Source organism: Pipra filicauda, unplaced genomic scaffold, assembly GCF_003945595.2.
Source record: "Pipra filicauda isolate LSUMZ 115617 unplaced genomic scaffold, ASM394559v2 scaffold427_size588224_pilon, whole genome shotgun sequence".
Taxonomy (NCBI): domain Eukaryota; kingdom Metazoa; phylum Chordata; class Aves; order Passeriformes; family Pipridae; genus Pipra; species Pipra filicauda.
Genome location: NW_024104562.1, coordinates 3,677 through 19,352, shown reverse-complemented (window position 1 = coordinate 19,352; position 15,676 = coordinate 3,677). Strand labels below are relative to the sequence as shown.

Below are 15,676 nucleotides of genomic sequence, written 5' to 3'. Positions count from 1 at the left end.
TGTACACAACCTGCTCACCAGCAGTAATGAACCTCCTCTTGTTGGCATTTCCCAGCATTTGGTGCTTTTTACTTTTGTTATGCACAAATCTTCCACCAAGATCAATGAAAACACCTCACTGGGTTCAACTCACACCTATTTACAAGTGTGTATCTTGATCGTGGCACAGGTCAGAATGATGTGAAAAACATCTCTGAAAGCAGCACCACACAGACACTGAGAGGCCTGTTATCATTGCTGTCATCCCACAGTGACACCTCTAGGACACAGCAGGACCTGACCCGGGCCCTCCCGCACCTGACAGCGTGAAACATTTCACTCAGGCAGCACATGCAGCGCTTGGGATGTTTGGGAATTCCAGCAAAAGTGAGAAACTCCATTTGCAGGAGGCTCGGGTCCGGAGGTGCTGGCTGTGCCACACACCAGCACCGCTCCAGGAACAGGCGTTTTCTATCAATGCAAATTTTTCACTTGCATTAGAAAATAAAACAATTTCCATTTATGCATGTTTAATGAGAATTTCAAAAGCGTATAATGCAGCTAATGCTCCCAGGCTGTGTGCAGGCATCTGGAGCTGGAGGCGAGGAGGTCTGCTGTGCCGCTGGATCCTGGCCCTCAGCCGGCCTCTCCCATCCCCTCCTGGAGCTTGGCCTCCCAACCTCATCGCTTAACACGTGAAAAGCATCTGGGGCCCTGGGCTCCCCTGCCACGGCGGCAAACGGGTGGGTCGGCTGAGCTGCGAGACCGAAACTCACTCATTAACAAGCTGTTAAATAATTAATAAGTTTATATATAATGACTTCTGTGTACATAATCTCGCATTTTTCAGAAAACTATCATCGCTTTTCAGTTAGTTCCACTCAAAGAAACAAGGGCTCCTGCTTTCACTTGAACAGATGAATATTTATGTCAAGCTTGTTCTGTCTGGGAATGGGAAAAACTGGATTATTCGGCTTCCCAGCATGCGAAAGGTGGGTGGTGGGCACAGCACATGCTCGGCTGTCAGTGGTGCCCATCAGTTGCTCCAGACCTCCTGCCCCAGCTAATGGGTCTCCAAAATGCCTGAAAGTTTGGCCAGAGAAGCTGTTGATGTCCTGTCCCTGGAAGTGTTCCAGGCCAGGTTGGATGGGGCTTGGAGCGACCTTGTCTGGTGGGTTGTGCCATCACCATAAATATGGCCTGTATGGGACCGGGAGGGCTCGTCCCCTCTGCCTTGGAGGAGTGTCCTTCAGCGAAGCTCAGCTGCTCAGCCCCAACATCATTTATCCACGTGCTGCCACAGTGAGCCACCGAAGGGGGTGTCAGAGTGCTTTGGGTACAGAGTCAGCAAACAGGAGGGTCTCAGCAAAGCTTTGTTCCCTCAGGAGTGGTGGAGGTGGCTGGCTCCTTCATGGGGTGCGGATCCATGCCCTTGGAATGACGTGACTTGGCACCGCGACAGCTCCATGTCAAAGCAGCCCGAGCTGAACAAGAACCTTTTGATCTCAAAATATTCCTCCTTTGTTTTTACACCACGAATTGGTGGGTTGCCGCTCCTCAGCTTCCACACCGTGACAAGTCCTTCAGCAGCCTCGGCTTGCTGTGGAAACAAAATATTTTGACTTTGCTGTTTATTTCCAGTTTTTTTAAAGTGTGTTCTGAGTGAATAACAAACATGTTTTGTGAGGCAGCTGGTGCTTCTTCCTGTAACGCACAAGGTAAGGGAGAAACAAACATATTTGCTTTTGCTCCATCTATTTATCCAACAATTGTAGCTGCCGTTTTAACAGCACAAAAATGTAATTACTGCACGCGTTCTCGCCAGCCCTAATTAGTGGCATGCTTAAGCATACGCTTAGAGACACCACTGCTCCATGGCAGCGTTCCCATGGGCTTGGCAAGGGCTGATGGGGACGTGCCCTCCTGGGTCACCTTGTGCTGATCCAATGCTGACATTTGCGCACCTCGAAAACCTGGAATTTATTTTTATCCCAAGAAGTCCCAGACACCAAGAGTTGTGTCTTCCCCAGAGATCATCACACGCGGGAGAATCTGGAGGGATCCAGTGCAACAGGCAGTAACAGACCTTCACAGAGGATCACTTGTCCATAATCAAGGCTTTGCTAATCCAGGAGATTTTTTGTCTTTTCTCCTTTTTCTCCCTTTGTATTGGCAGTAGCAGTAGCTCAGTGAAAGCATCATTAATGTAATTAAATGAGCAATTTGCTCATTAACAGATTGCAACCTTTTCAACAAGCTTTGCTGGGTATTCCCCCTTTGTACACCAGCTCCTCATGCTCAGGAATAAAGGGCTTGTCTAAGGAGGGGGTTGAGCCACGTGATCCAAACCTCTGCTCTGCTCCATCGGCAGGACCCAGCTCGAGCTCAGTCCCCAAGGCTGAGCCTGCTGGTCAGTCCTGGGGCTGCCACATCCCAGCCCCACATCCCCGGCCAGGGCTCCAGGAATGCTGGTGCTGAGCAGGGAGCTGAAGCAATGGGTAAGCTGCTCTCTCGCCTTACCCCTCAGGAAAAAGAGCCATGAGGCAGGATGGGAACAGCTCTGACATCACTGGATAGAGAATTAAAAACCCCTGGGAGAGTTTGCCACAATTTTTCACTGTGCGTTCAGAAAAAGCAGCTGCTGCTTGTGCCCAGGAGACCCAGCTCTGCTCCAGAATCCATCCTGCGTTGTCCTTTCCCGCTCTGAATGCAGACTAGTCTTTTTTTATTCCCTTTCAATTTTCCCAGTGTGCCACAAAGTAGGTGATACAGAGGCCATGAGTGGCTCCTCTGCCCCGTGTGGGGCAGGTTGGTGCTTATGCTGGGGCCTGTGTGTGGCTCTCAACAGCTTGTCCCGGTGGGAATCTGCCACCGTTCTCACCAGAGAAAAGCACTTGGTGTTTCCCTGGGGCGTCTTCCCTTCTGCAGTGCTCAGTTGCCTGGATTTCTTACACTGCAGTATTAAAATACATGGATAATTATTACTGTTCACCAGTATAATAGTTTCAAGGATCAGCATCCCTACTTTTCACAAGGAACACATCCCCAGGCAGTTGCCTTTGCATATAAGCGCACAAAAAAAGTTCAAGTGAGAAAAAACCCCTATCAGCAAAGCACATTTATAGAGATGAATTATTATTTGCAAAATTCTGAGCATCCAAACTCATCACAGTAGATTTGAATTACAGAATTATAAGCAACAAGTTCATTTTGACCCCCCAGGCTAAAAAGTTATAATTAGCTCAGGCACCATAAAACTGGCTTTTAATTAAATCAGCCTCGGAATGGAGGGAGTTCTGCGAGGTCCCTCCCTCACTTACATAAGGCAGCTGGCCGGGATGCTGCGGCGCTCCGAGCCCAGGGAACCTTCCGCAGGATTCTCCAGAAAGGAAAGAGAGAAATGGGAAATGGGGGAATTAGGGAGCCCACAGCCAGCCCTGGATCTCACACAGTTGTGGCCTGAGGAGCAGTCACCGCCACATGACCTGGAAGGATGGTGGGTGTGGGTGAGTCGAGCTGCGTTTTGGGTCTGTGGTGTCCTGGGTTATGGTGGCAGCAGTTCAGGGGCAGCCCCAACAGCTGTGGCGTGAGGGGCGGTGCAGCCGCGGGGCATCGGTGCCACGCTGGTGGGACCCAGTCCCAAACCACGCCGGGAAGGGCTGGCTCGGAGGACACGGTTTGTACTTTGAAGCCTCCAGATCAGCCAGGCAATGTGTCCCATTACCTGTTGCTGGCATTATACTGGGCTGAGTGTATTCCCCAAAAGCATATGCTGCGGTGCCAAGCGTGGCGGTGCCAGTCTCACAGTTGTCTCTTTCTTCGCACTTTCAAAAGGCTGTAGGAAATGATGACATATGGCACCCCAGCATATGGCATTTTAATCAACACAGGTAAGGCCAGGGAAAACAGAGCCAAGCAGCATTCCCTGGGGAGAGCACCCGCCCTGGTCCCACCGGGATGCTCCGGCTGCCTCCCATCCCTGCGGGCGCTGGGACCGGCGGGCGTGTGCGCTGCCAGTGCCGCCCCAGCGACACCGCGGGACACTGGTGCTGGGTGATCAAATGAGGTAATTAACAGGCGCCTCCTCATCAACACCAAAGCTGAACTTCTAGCTCTGCAAATATATAATTAAAGCACACTCTCATAATTATAAAATTCTCTTCCACTCGAGCAAAGGCGGAGGGCTGGCAGGTGCTGGAGTCAGTCCAATTGTTTCCACTCGCTCTCTGTTCCTCCGACGCACGGCACAGCCCGAGCATGGCAGTGAGGGAGGGGGGGTGCTGGGGCTGAGGGCAGAGCTGGGGGCTCATCACCGAGACCCTCACGGCAGGGGCTGTGCCAGTGCCCAGGGCAGGCACCGAAGGCAGTGCTGCGGCCGGTGGAGCCTCGGGAAGGATGAAACCCTCTGGTGCTGTCTCTGACAATGACTAAAGTTGTGAGCAGTTTCAGGAGTCACTGCTGGGAGTGGAGCCTACACTGGATCAGGAAGGACAGGGAAGGCTGTCAGCACAAATACCTTGCATAGACGGGAAAGCAAATGTTGCTATTTTCCCTTAATATCCAAAATTATCTGCAAATGCCACTGCTGTCATATTCTATAAATATTGACTGTTCCCAAAGCCTCCTGCTCAACAGCCCTCCCCAAGCCCACTCCTCCCTCCAGACTGCACACCAAATCATACTGTTCCTTCCCATGGGCGACAAACAGCAGAAACAAAACCATTGGAGGAATGCAAACACCCAACTAATTATGCCAGACCTGGAGACAGAAAGCTGGACAAGCTCCACACACGGGGAGGACACGAAGTGCCAGAGACCACGTGAATACATTTACCTCTGTGAAAGCAATCAGGGGGTGATGGTCACCCTGCAATCCCTGCTTGGATCAAAGGAAAAAGAGCTTTTAATTCCAGTGCTGAGCCAGTGAAACTCATGGAGGCTGGATGGCAGTGGGAGTGCATCGGCACCGGAGCAAAGCCTGGAGCACCCACAGCAGCCAGCCGAGCGTGGGTGGGAAGCATTGCCTCCAGAGCCAACCTACCACTGTCCCCAAAATAGCGTGAGGATCGAAGGGGAAGGGCACAGGGAGGTCCATGGATGCCCCCACATGAGCTGGGCTTTCCCCGGCGTGGCTTTGGGGGACAACTGGAGCAAGGATTCAACCCGTGTCTGCAGGCAGAACCCACATCCATACCCATGTGGGCTGCTCGAACCACAGCACCGGAAAAGCCAGTGGAGAAAATCTCAACCATGCCAACCTCTTTCTATGCCCTTGTCCCTTCTCCAGGGGAACAATCGCTGCTGAGGATCTTTGCCAAAATTAGTTCCTCTAAGATCTGAGGGATCTTTCTGCTTCTGCACCGAGCAGTGGGAGTGAGCCCACAAATCCAGTTAGTCACAGTCACTGGATTACATCGGACCTTGTCCTTCTGCCTTTAATAACATGATTGTTTGCTGCATAAGGAGCTTTATGTAACTGGGAATCAGGGGTGATCTGCAGGACTGCACAGACTGGAGCTGCCAACCATCCGCTTTCTCTGGGCTTGTGTGAACCTCCTGCTCCCAGACCACACCTGAAAAACAAATAACCTCCTTGCTTTGGCAGTTAAAGGTCTAACCCCCTGTGGGGGTACTCTTGGTGTGGGATTTCAGTCTGATATTCCAGTTTAATGCATGGGTCTGTATCAGAGGTGATGCAGGGATGAAGTTATCCCTGAGAAATGTTTCCCATTCTGCACCTCTCCTCTGAGGACAGCCCTCAGGTGCAAGGGGAGATTTTTAGGCACTCCCCTGGCTCCAGGCAGGAGACCACTATGTCCCAAAGCCATTGAGGCTGTTCAGGGATGACAAAGCTGTTACCAGCTCCCTCATCTATGAAAGACAAGCACTTGGAGGCGAAGGCGCTGGGTCTGAAGCTGTGCTGCCCACAGCACTCACAGAGAGGGCTTGCCCAGCACCATTAAATCTCTGCTTTATCACAGCAGAGCAACCTCCGCACTCCCCTCACACTCTCTGCATCCCTTTTTTCTCTGGATTTACACATCTTTTTAAGTGACTCTGCCCGTCAGCTCCTGCACAGCCGAGGCTGTGCACCAGTGCAGGGGATGGCACATGGGCAGCATCATTAACATCTCTAGCAGTGAGTGGTGGCATTTTTGGTGAAGTGCTGATCTTTAAGGACATGTTTTGAGATTTAGCACAGCAATACAAGTCTGAAAATTCCCTTACAATTTTCCAGCAATGGCCCCATGCTGGGAGCTCAGCCGGGTTCCTGAGGAACCTTTCCTTCCCACCAGCAGCCGGACAGCTCCCGGCACTGCACCACTCACCTCACCAGGGCTGGGCGAGCAAAAGGCACCGGCACACAAGAGCCTTTTCATTTGTGCATGGGCAGCCTCAATCCTCACACAGAGTTAATCCTGTTTACCTTCTTTTAGTTTACCTATCAAGTTCTACAAAATTAATGGATAGCCTTATTGCTCTGCCACTGCCCAGCCTAACTCCCCGGGCCAGCACAGCCGGCCGACAGCAGGGTGGCATTATTCACACAATTAGGGAAAGGAAGGCAGGTGAAGCTGCCAGAGCAGCTCCTGACTGAAGGCAACTTGCGTTGAAAATATCAGGAAAAAGACAGGCTCAGCCTCATCCAGCTACCGGAGGAACCGCAGTCCCCAGAGCCCGGGCGACCGAGCAGGAGCTGCTGCTGCCCACCACGGCTTCGTGCCTGCCCCAAAACCACACTGGTAGGTCCCACACTGGATACTCTGGACAGTCTTTGCACACCCTGGCTTATCCTGTGGCCAAGACACAACCCTGAGTGCCCCAGCGAGGTACCTGTGGGTGGCACACAGGAACACTGGCAGGGTGAGAGCTGGTGGTTATGGAGCTGGCAGTCACTGGTGCCAGCACCCAACAGTGTGGCACACCCTTGGCAGTGCCATAACACCCTCAATGAGACTCACTGGGTAGATAAATATTCCAGAGACACTCCAGGTCATGTATTTTTCATGAGTTTGTTCTGCTCTGGGGAACTGCACCCTTTAAGAAGATCAGATGCATCTGGAAAAGAAATAATTTTTATAGTGAATAATTTGCTTGAAAAACTGATTCTGAACATCTCAGTGAAGGAAACAACTTGGCTCCCTGGAATGATGATGCAGGGACGTGCCCAGGGGTCAGGTTTGCCCCATGGCTCTGCCCAAGGGGGGGCTGCTCTCCTGGCTGTGAACACCAGCAATTCCTGGAGGAAAGTCCACGTGGAAGCACACATTTCCTGCAGATTCCAGGAGTCTTTGGGGAAGAGCACGAGCCCTTTCCAGCCTGGGGGCTGGCTTGGGTAACCCACTCAGTGCTGCTGGAGCTGGATCCACGTGGATTCACAAGAGGCAGCTTTGGGATCCTGGTGAAACAGCTGGCACAGTATTTATTATTGCACTGGGTTTCAACCATGGATTTAGATATTGATGGAGTCTGCGCCTCCAAGCAAAGAGTGCTAATTAGCACCCGCAACAGAGAGCCAGCTTTTAATTAAACACAGCTTAGTGAGAAGGACCTGTTAGAGATATCGTGCCTTGTCTGAGAGGGATGCGTGCAGGAGGATTTTGGAGCGGGACTGAGTCTGGCAGGGCACAAGGCACTGGGACGGGGGTCCCACAGCGGGACAGGGTGGAGGTGGGGGGCTGCCACCCTCCTGGGGGAGCCCCGGGCTGGGCACCTGCATTGCCAGGGCCAAGCAGAGCCTTGGGGCTCCTGCTGCTGACACCCTGGTCTGTCCTGCCCACACTGCCTCCTCCACCAACCACCAGCTCGTTCCTGCTGTTGCAAACAAGCTGCACGGAGAAGAGAATAATATTAATATTAAAAAGGCATTTATAGTTTTAATCAAGCTTTGGGGGGAAAAGACAGCTTAACACGGCACTTTACACAGTTGATAAAATGTTTGACATTTACTGGTGCCTGTAATGAATCTTGTCTCAATTTTCTCTTTTAAAATGCCACTCCAGATACTCTAACTATCTGTAGGGTTTAAAAAGCACTTATCCAACAAAGCGTTATCACGACGGAAAATATGAAAGGGCGGCTCGGTGGAGCAGCACCAGCTCTGGGGGTTGCTGGCATCCCAGTGGGCACTCTGTGGGGTGGGTGGTGGAGGGGAGAGCCAGGGCAGCTCCACAGCCCCACCGCAGCCCAACCCACCCAAACACCCCTGTTTTCCCACCGGCCACAGCACGCGAGGCTCAGCCACGGACCAGCGCCGAGCGCCCGGGGTACAGCAAACCCAAAGGCTGTGGAGGTGGAGGAGGCTGGAAGTTTACTTTGTCCCAAAAGAACAGACCTTGGCTGCCAGCGCTGCCCGCAGCAGGATGGCACGTGGGCTTTGGGTGTTATCAGGGAACCGCAGCTCTCCCGTGCAAACAGAGCTGCCGCTCCATGGGCGCCGATCCGAGGAGCGTTCCTGCTCCTCCTCTGGAAGGACACTGCGGAGGGAAGTATCAGCAGTGAACACAGGCAGCCGCTGGCCCGGGCTTCCCTTTGAACAACCACTCCAATGTCCTCTGCTTTTCCCTTTTTTCTTCTCTTTTTTTTCTAGAAGGAAGAAATGAATTATTCTATGGAAGTTAGTGCCTGTCTCAGGAGCCTGGTATAGAAAATTAGGTTTTAATAGCTTTGAGATTGAGGCTCTTTAGGTCAATAGGACAAGATTCAGACAGTGAAATCACAGGCCCATAAAGGGGAAAAAAGCAAATATTTTGTTAGTCATCAGAGAGTCACAGTCCAAAGATAGCAGGCAGGAGCTTAAAATACCGCTGTGCTCGTCAGCTCCCGAAGTGTTTAGTCATAAGCTCCTTTTTTCTCTTGTTGTCTCTCTCTATATTAGCTTTGGGAATGGAGCATTTGGCTTTCTGTCCTCGGACGTGCCTGGGAATTCCTCAAGTTACCGCTGGAATTGGAAAGTTTGCTCTGAACCAAAAGCACTTGAAGTCCGTGAGGTGCTGCAGAGAGAGGAGCCACTAACTCAGCTGGCACTTCAGATCACTCAGGATGGAGAACCTCCAAAGAAGTTCTGCCTACAGCACTGGAATTATTTGACTCATTATTAAAGGGATGAATGGGTTATAATTATTCTTAATTTCCTATTCAGAGCTCATTACCACCCCTAAGAAGGGTAGGTGGGGAGCCCTTGAAATCCGGCAAGTTACTTTAAATATCCATACAGCTGAGTGAAACTTCTCATGGTTTGGAGCTGTGACAGGGAAATGGTCCAAATGGGCTGGGAAGCTTCCCCCCATGGCTGCTGCTCCCCGAGGGAGCATCCCAGCCCAGTGTTGCTGTACCAGTCACTCGGGGCTCAGCAGCCCATGCTGGCAGTAGCACCAGCCCAGCATTAGGAGCTAAGACATTGCTAAGGGACCACTCACTGGAGAGCACACATCCCTAACACATGGAAATATCACATTGCTTTAAGTATTGTGCCCAACGCCTGCCCTCCAATCAATGCCCAATTTCCTTCCAAGGATAAAGCCGTGCGTTATTTTTGGCTGACCACTCCAGTTCGGGGCACTCTAATTTTCCCCTGTGCACTCAGAGGACAGACACTTCCCGTGATGCCTCAGAGCAGTGACAGAACAAGCACATTCCTAATGGCTGGCAGAGCCGTACAAAATATATTAAATGTATTAACTTTGGCACTTGCCGGGTCTCGGGAGGAGCTCTTGGAGCTGCTCATCTGCTTCGCCTCCGCTCCCCCGGCTCCTTTCTGCTCTCCCCTTCTGCTAGGAAAATTCTCTGTCCCCAAACTACAGCTGGCTGGAGGTCACCGACATTTGCCGGCAGCTCGTCTGTGCCCCACCGGGAGCCGCCCGTGCCCGCCCGGCGAGGCTGGCAGATGGCACTGAGCCATCCCGTGCCGCAGAGCCGCTGAGCCAGCCCGGCAACCCCTGGGCTGGGAGATGCTCATCGCTCCCAGGGGCTCGCATGACCCCAGAGCCAACTCACGAGCAGAGCAGGGAGCACGGGAATGTGTCCAGGACAACACGACCAACTGCTCTTTTGGCTCAGGAACACCCAGATGCTCAAAGCCTGGCCGGGACTCACTGCGGGCTGAGCTGCCGGGAGGCTCTGGGAGGAGCCAGGCGAGGGACGAGGCGAGTGGGAAAACGCCTTCTTGTCCCCGTGCGGGACGAACCGGCCGGCTGCCGGGCAGCGGAGCTGCAGTGCAGGACACCCCCACCCAGGGATGCCTGGCAGGGAAATGCCAGGGCTCCTCCACCACCTGCCCGGGGGAGAACCGGAGCTGGCACTGTCCGCGGAGTGGCTGCCCATGGCAAACCCAGCCACGTGGGAAGAGCTGCCCAGGGCTCACTCCCTGGCCACACGCAGCCTGCCATTTGATTACACTGTCAGTAAGAGAAGTGCTGGAAGATCACCCCCTGAATGGCATGTACCATGTGGGCTGCTGCTGCCAGAATGGGAAAATTGCCCTTTGTTCTTCACAAATAAATCCCAGGGAAAGCCCGTTCTGAGCAGGCAGCGTTCTCTGGGGACTGCCGAGGACTTCGCAGGCATTGCCATGAATAACAGTTTATCTACAGGGTTTTGTTGAAAATGAAGCCTCAGATACAGCCTCAAATTATGGGGATGCTGTGAAAATGGCTTTATAAACTATTGCTTTTTCCTCTCTGAGCAGCAGCAAAGTACAGGCCACACAAAAGCCAGCCGAGACTCTGAATGTCATAAATAAGTCAGCAGAGCTGATAAAAATAAAGGATGAAATATAATTCAGCCTTTCAGTGACAGATCCCATCTTAGCCATGATATAGGGTCTGTTGAGACTGTCATTGCTTCAGGAAATTAAAGAATGAGCCCATTAGTGAGGATATTTAAAGATGTTCATATTAAGATTATGACTTCCCAGACTCAGCCTGAGCAGGGAACTCACTTGATTCCAAAGTCATTTTTCACAGTCCTTTTTCAGTCCTTCCCCTGAACTCCCAAAAGGTGCCATGAGGGGTCGTGGCACAAGGAGGGAGTGGGTGACAGCACCCAGTTCAGCTTGTCCATTGCCATGGCAACAGGAATACCTGTCCAGACCCTCAAGAGATGGTGCATGTGAGGGGGCACCTGGTCCTGAGAGAGGGATCCATAACCACTGCCATGTGCCATTTCTTGGCACCACCACTCCTTGCACACACATATGTGAGCATCTCCACTCTCCCTGGACTCCTGGAGCCAGGAGCAGTCGCTGCCTTTTGCTTCCACTCCTGCCTGACCAAGCAAACACAGATACTGGCAACAACGGAGCCAATCACATCATAAAAGTGGCTGATGGACGGAAAGGAGCTGCAGGAAAGAGGAGGAATGGGGAGCACCCCGTGGCCTGGGGTGGGACTCGTGGATGCCTGTGCCTGGAGGGATGGTAGGTAGAAGAGAAAAGCAGCAGTAAAAAAAGGTGAAGGTTCTAGTCCTGGTATGTTGAAAAACTGATAGATAATTGTAATTAGCTTTCAGAATTTTTAATTATAGAAGGGGTATAAATAATCACAAAGCGCAGCTTCGCTAATGAGAGTCCTTGTGCTCAGAAACACGGGGATGCATTTGTTAGGGAGACTTTGAAAGCTCTGCTGTTAATTAGGTGTCTCACAGCCAGCAGGGTTTCAGGAGAAGGAGAAACATGTATACATTTAAATCAGGCTCATTGTGAGAGGTACCCAACATCAATTATGGGATAGCAGGGTGCTAAAATGAACGCTATTTGTAATTAGGGAGTGGATCTGAAAGGCAGAGAAGAGCCTTTGCTTCCCCTCAGGTGTCTGTCAGAGGTGTTTAACGTTGGTCAGGACACAGGAGGAGATGTGACCTGCCTTCCTCACACTGGAGAGCATCCCACGGCAGTGACCTACCTTCCTCATGCTGGAGAGCATCCCATGGTGATAACCGTGCACTGCAGAACATCTCAAGGCATCCCTTGGCAGGCTGGGATGGATCAGAGCTTCTGCTGGACGTCACTGCTGGGGTTTGTAGAGCCCTGTGCCACTGCTTTTATTGGCAGGGAAGCAGAAGGGGAGGGGGAAGGCTTGATTAGTTTAATTAAGCATGTGGAAACAGATTGCAATTCCCCACCCACAAAACCCAACACAGCATCTGGGGAGCTGCTGGCCCTGCTCTGGCCCACACCCAGGACTGAAGGGAGGTCCAGCCTCCCCATGATCCCCCATGGATGCACAAAATAAAACAGCAGCTAAAGGGAGTGAGTGCGGACGTTTTCTCCTTCCACTTCATTTCTGGGGCCACCTGGTGTGTTTTCTTGCTGGTCATAAACAAGCAGAAAAGAAGATGACAAAGGCTGGGAGATACTTTCTGAAGTTGTGTCTGGTTTTGTCTGCTCCCAGAGCAGTGGTAAGCTCAGACCCCAAGGTCGATCTCCACTGTCCTTCCTTACATCTTCTTTTTTGGTTAAAATTTTAAGCTCTGACACAGGAGTTTATGCAAGTAATTACGTTTAGCTGGTATTTGGCTAAATCTAATGAAGCAATGATAAACAGCTCAGCGTTTTCTTCCCTGATGACTAATGAATATTAATTTCGCTGTCAAAAAAGAACCTCTACTCATTGCAAAAGATTAGATTCCCTTGCTAAAACTTGAGGAGGGGGTAAGAAGTTCACCAGACAGGATGGAGTTTTGGGAAAGCCTGCATCTGCTCCTGTATGTAGAGCAGCAGGCTGGGTTTAGGTGCCTTCATGAGGAATGGCTGTCAATCACCATCTGACACAACTGTCCTTATTTTTTTGGCAGAAACCCACCTGAGCATGAGCTGTGAGGACACATCAGACTCTGCATGTCCCACAGTTCAGGGAGCAGTGACCTCAGGAATTCCCCTCCGGGGGTGCCTTTGGCAGGAAAAGGGCCCAAAAGTCTTCTACAAGTTATTTTCCTCATAGCACGTGGCTCCCCCTTTCTGGCACTTTTTTCTTGTGTTTTCAAGCCAAACAGCAAAGCCCTGCCCTGCAGGAAGATCCAAGCTCTTCACCTTCATGGGTGGGTGTTAATCTGCCACTTGATGGTCATTTTTAGCAGCGTGGGAAACGTGGTGCTGTTGCCACCACAGGAACCCTGGGACTGGACACGACCCTGCACTCCAGCATTTCGTGGGATGCTCCTGCTGCTGGCTGCATGGCAGCCCCACAGGTTTGGGGTGCTCATCCCAGCTCGCCCCAGCTCCCTGCAGCCCCCCGTGCTGCTCCCTGCTGCTCAGAGCCACGTCTCGGTGCCAGCATCGTGTTAAACTGTTTCTAACTTTAAGCAGCTCGTGGGCTGCAGTGAAACACAGTTTGCACATGATGCGAGGGGAGCCGTGTGGCTCCTCCCGGTGAGGGGGCAGCGTGAAAATGAGTCTGCCTGGGTGGGTGAGGGGCAGCGGGACCCAGGTGGCCGCTGCGGCCCCCAGCAGGACCCCGGCGCGATGGGGTTTGCCAAGGCTTGTCCTTCCAGCGTGCTGCCGGCTGGCAGCCCTGCACCGAGGAGGGAGTTGGATCTTCTTCTTCCCAGCAGCTGCTCTCAACAGCCCAGTAGGATGTGTTGAGTTTCTTGACGTTGTTCTTAAGCATCAGCACCCTGTGCCCGAGGCTGTGCCAAGGGCTGGGGAAGCAGCCTGAGTGCAATGGGGTTCAGGACTGTCTGTTTCAAGGGGCACAGAGGGACCAAGGCAGCTCCTGGGCGCCTGCATCCTCCCTCTTGACTTCTTGGCAAGGTACCAGGAAGCTCCCACAGGAACACACCCGAGCCAAGGCTGTGGAAGGGGCTGGTGAAACAGTGTGAGGGTTTACAGTGAAAACAGATGCTAAACTCTGATTTTGGCAAAAGGAAGCATCTCCAGCATCTGCTCGAGAAGATGCCCGGGTTGGGGAACGTGGGAGCTCCCAGAGCCCAGCAATGCTTAACGAAGCTCATCTTTCCTGTTCATCCTTGTGCAGCTCAGAGACAACAGGAAAGGCACTGACGAGTTCACCCACTGACTGGTTTAAAACACTCCAACTTGCTGAACCGTTTGCCCGCATTGTGGAACTTTGTTCTTCCCGATCCAACTTCCCAGCGGCGCTGCCGCCCACCATGCTCTGTACTTCAAACCTGCTCGTCTGTCCAGAGCCGGGCTGGGCAAGGGATGAGAGCAGTGACTGCTCTGCCACTGACGGGTACGACTGAGCATTCCTTAGAACGAGAAGGAGGGGGAGAGGAGAGGGTATTCTTGCGTGTGCAAATACCGCCTGAATTCAGATTCAAATAACATTGTAGCAAATCTGCAGCACTGGAGATAAAAATGGTAATGAGTTTTAATAGTGTCCTTTGATTTCCATATTGAAATCCACTCCGGGAGGCTGATACTGTATCAGGAGATGTTAGATCCCTGGTCACACATAAGGCAGCTGTACAGCTTCTGGGGTGAGGGAGAGGCGATGGCGAGGCTGCTGCTGCTGCTTCGGAGCATCATGGCTGTGGTGAGAGCAAAGAGCTGAGAGAGGTGCCCGTTAGAGCAGCCATGCAATTAGTCCAGCTATCGATTGTTAATATGCTTTTAATCAATAACCTGGGCAAAGCCAGGAGCTGGATTGATATTGCAAGGGTGTGCAGTATCCATAAAATTGTCATCTGAGCATCCAGGGAGGTGAGCTGCTCCTCCACTGCTGATTAGCTGGACAAGGATGTAATCGGGCAGGGAAAGGCAGGAGGCGATGCCAGGTTATTCATTCCCAAATGCACGTCCCTGCCCAACACACAGACTCCCACCAGCGCCAGCTCCCTTCACTGCAGATCAGCATTCCAGCTAATTGTGCATGTCCACGCAGGCTCTTCAGTGTCGACATCCAGGACTGGCACCTGTTCCCTGAAACTAAACTCATTCTGACACTGCTGATCAATTAACAATCTCGCTCCCCCTCACGTGAGCAGCCACAAGTCCAGACAGACTCACGGGGTTGGGAAGGAATTGCCTCTGCAGCCCTGCAGGTGGGAAGCACCTTAACCCCAATTTCACGGAAGGATCCGTGGCCGCACTCTGAAGCCAGGTCGCGTCACGGCCACGAGCAGCCCAAGGCCACGCTGACAAACCTCACTTCTGCCAAATGGAGTTCTCTCCTGCGGTGGGGCCGTGCCTGCCGGGAGCGCAAGGCCAGTGCCCCGGGCTCTGGATGAGCCCTGTGTGCTCATGAGGAGCCATCTGGGTCAAATAGCAGGAGGAAAGCTCAAAACCTCTTTTTTTTTCCTCTCTAAGAGCTCAAGGGCAAAATTTGAACATCAGAGGCAGGGACACGTCTTCCTGGGCTGATTTGTGAACATCTTGTTGAGACATCCAGGATCAGATCAGAATATTTTAGTGATGCAGAGAGTGATTCAGAGTCATCCGGGTTATCCCCCCTCGCTGAGGGTGCGATTGAAATGTTTGTGGCTGAATATCACCCGGGAAGAGCTGAGCAGTCACGCCGGCACACAGACTGTCATGTTTATATCCCAGGATCTCCTCAGCCTCGCAGCAAAGCTGAGAGGAGCATCCATCATTTTCATACTCGTGCTCTGCGCTGTGGAAGGGCTCCCTCACCCAGCACCGCTCCTGGATCCGACCCAACTGCTCCAGGAGGATGGTGCACTGCCCTTCACTGGCTTCCCATCCAGCATGTCCGGCCAGGAGGGGTGAGTTGCTTGTGGG

The 15,676-nt window shown here is 52.3% G+C and overlaps 1 long non-coding RNA gene across 1 annotated transcript; it reads right to left on the bottom strand.

Annotated features, from left to right (window-relative positions):
- Positions 1–261: 261 nt before the first annotated feature.
- On the bottom strand, positions 262–15,372 carry LOC120324120. The gene is made up of 3 exons (XR_005565130.1): positions 12,780–15,372; positions 11,880–12,015; positions 262–1,579 (listed from the first exon to the last, which is right to left on the bottom strand). It is a non-coding gene; the product is annotated as an uncharacterized LOC120324120 (long non-coding RNA).
- Between the last annotated feature and the right edge of the window lie 304 nt (positions 15,373–15,676).